At 42.1% G+C, this 2,847-nt stretch overlaps 1 non-coding gene across 1 annotated transcript; it reads left to right on the forward strand.

The window, feature by feature from the left end:
- The first annotated feature begins 1,722 nt into the window (after positions 1 to 1,722).
- Positions 1,723 to 1,826, forward strand: LOC112725572 (small nucleolar RNA R71). The gene has a single exon (XR_003164672.1). It is a non-coding gene; the product is annotated as a small nucleolar RNA R71 (small nucleolar RNA).
- Positions 1,827 to 2,847: the final 1,021 nt, after the last annotated feature.

The raw sequence follows: 2,847 nt of genomic DNA on the forward strand, positions 1-2,847 counted from the left end.
CTTTCCTCCAAACACGGATGGCTACTATCATCTTTAGGCTTTTCAGATTCTGGTTCAGGCTCAGATGCAGGTTTGAAGACTTTGAAAATGAGCTGTTCATCATGTATTCTCAGAATTAGCTCTCCTTGTTCTACATCTATGAGCGCTCTAGTAGTGGCTAGAAATGGTCTACCCAGAATGATAGGGTGTAAGTAGCTTTCCTCCATGTCCACAATGACAAAGTCTGTGGGGAAATAATAATCCCCTACTTTCACCAGCACATTTTCAACTACCCCTTCAGCTTGCTTCTGAGTTTTGTCAGCCAGTTGTATGATTACATCAGTGGATCTCACCTCATTCAGTTGTAGCCTCTTCATAAGAGTTAGAGGCATCACATTTATGCTAGCTCCTAGATCACAGAATCCTCTGTCAATTTTTGTTTCCCCTATGATGCAAGGGATATGAAAACTTCCTGGGTCCGTTTTCTTAGAGAGTGTATCCTTCTTGATGAGAGCACTGCATTCTTTGTTCATTGTTACCGTTTGTCCTCCCTTCAAAACTCTTTTCTTGCTTAACAATTCCTTTAAATACTTGATGTGTGTGGGCATTTGATGAAGAATCTCAAGAAAGGGAATATTGACATGAAGAGAGTTAAATGTCTCTAGAAACCTTGAATAGGTTTTCCTTTTTTCACCTCCTCCTAACCTCTCAGGAAATGGTGCTTTTGGTTGGTATACTTCCATCATGCCTTTTTGCAGTTCCTTGGCTTGCTCAGTTCCACCTTCTTGCTTAACTTCTTCCACACCTTCCTTCAAAATTTCTGGTTCCTGCTCTGAGGGCCTGATTCCTTCTTCTTCTGAGACTTCCTTCATTATGGTGATGGCTTTGCATTCTTCCCATCTTACTCTCTTTTGTTCCCCTTTAGGATTCTTTTCTGTGTCACTAGGGAACACTGCAGTTGATTTGGGTGCCTGTTGAGATAGCTCTCCTACTTGAGATTCCATCCTTTTGAGTTTTTCACCATGGTTTCTTAAGGTAGTTCTCACATCATCCCTGAAGCTCTTCAGTTCAATGATGTCTTGACTCATGGTTGCCATAATTCCTTCTATCCGGTTTAATTGATCTTGAAATTGTTGGTTCGGATTAGGTTGGGTATGTTGATTATTTTGGCCATGATATGATGATTGGGGGTAGGTGCTTTGTGTGGCTTGGTATGATCTTTGGTTGGAGTTTTGGTATGTGGAATTGTTATGTTGGTTGTGGTTGTAAGGTTTGTGGTTTTGTGGTTGGGTTTGTTGGTTTCCCCACCCAAAGTTTGGGTGGTTTCTCCAGCCTGGGTTGTAAGTGTTGGAATGTGGATCATATGATTGCCTTTGTTGGTTTCCCACATAGTTAGCCTCATCCCAATCACCTCCTTCAATGCCTACTTCCTCTTGATCTTGTGTGTGTATTGCAGCCACTTGCTTTGTTTCTAATTGCCTGGTAAGCTCTGCTAGTTGCTTGGCAAACACCTTGTTTTGGGCTAGAATTGTATCAACCTGGTTCAGCTCCATGACTCCCTTAGTGTTGTGCCTTTCTGATGCATAGTAGTACTCATTCTCAGCCACTGTCTCGATCACTTCAATGGCTTCTTCCACAGTCTTTTTCCTGTTCAATGAACCTCCTGATGAATGGTCTACAGCCTTCCTTGATTCATAAGAGAGCCCATCATAGAAGATGTGCAGTTGCACCCAATCATGGAACATGTTTGGTGGGCATTTCCTTGTCAAGTCCTTGAATCTCTCCCATGCCTCGTAGAGAGTTTCACCATCTTGTTGTCTAAAAGTCTGAACCTCAGATCGAAGCCTATTGACCTTTTGTGGAGGGTAGAAACGTGCCAGAAACTTGCTTTCCACCTCATCCCATGTTGTTAGACTCCCCCTTGGGAATGATTCCAGCCACTTAGCTGCTTTGTCCCTAAGTGAAAATGGGAACAAAAGCAGTTTATAGGCATCTTCCTGGACTCCATTGGACTTCACAGTGTCACAAATTCTCAGGAATTTTGTGAGATGTTGGTTTGGGTCTTCATTAGCACTTCCTCCAAAGGAACAATGATTTTCCACAAGTGATATTAGCTGTGGCTTGAGCTCAAAATTGTTGGCCTGAATGGGTGGTTTCTGGATGCTACTACCACAATTCCCAGAGGTTGGGTTTATGTATGAACTAAGAACCCTCCTCTCAGGGATGGCATCGTTTCCATCAGCTCTCTCATGGTTGTGAACTTCTCTATCCATGTTGAGATCTAAAGCTTCCTCAAAATTGTCCTCAGATTCTCCTTCAGATTCCTCTTCTCCCACTACTCTCTTCCCTCTTGCTTCCCTTCTAAGTCTATGAAGGGTCCTCTCTGGTTCGGTATATGGAGGAGTTGATGTCTCTCCTCTCCTACCTGTCATACAAGAACACAGCTCAAACACAAACAAGTGAAATACTCTTGGTTAATGGAAGAGTATGGTTAGCTCAATTGAGGAATTAATTCAAACAGTTAGTGAGTCAGTGAGTTAGTTGCATGAATTTAAAGGCATAAAGAAGGAAAGCATGTAACCAAGTGCAGAAATTAAAATTCAACAAGTATCTAGAACAGAATTAACAAAGCAAGAGAAAATTGCTCAATCTAGTTAGCTTCCAATTTGAGAATTGTCAATCGAAAACCAATCCCCGGCAACGGCGCCATAAACTTGATGCACATAAACTAGTTATGCTACGATTTAGGAAATTGCACGATCGGCAAAATTCCTTCCGGCAAGTGCACCGGTTATCGTTGTCAAGTAAAAACTCACAATAGAGTGAGGTCGAATCCCACAAGGATTGGTTGATTGAGCAATTCGGATT

This window comes from Arachis hypogaea, chromosome 11 (assembly GCF_003086295.3).
Source record: "Arachis hypogaea cultivar Tifrunner chromosome 11, arahy.Tifrunner.gnm2.J5K5, whole genome shotgun sequence".
In the NCBI taxonomy this organism is placed as follows: Eukaryota; Viridiplantae; Streptophyta; class Magnoliopsida; order Fabales; family Fabaceae; genus Arachis; species Arachis hypogaea.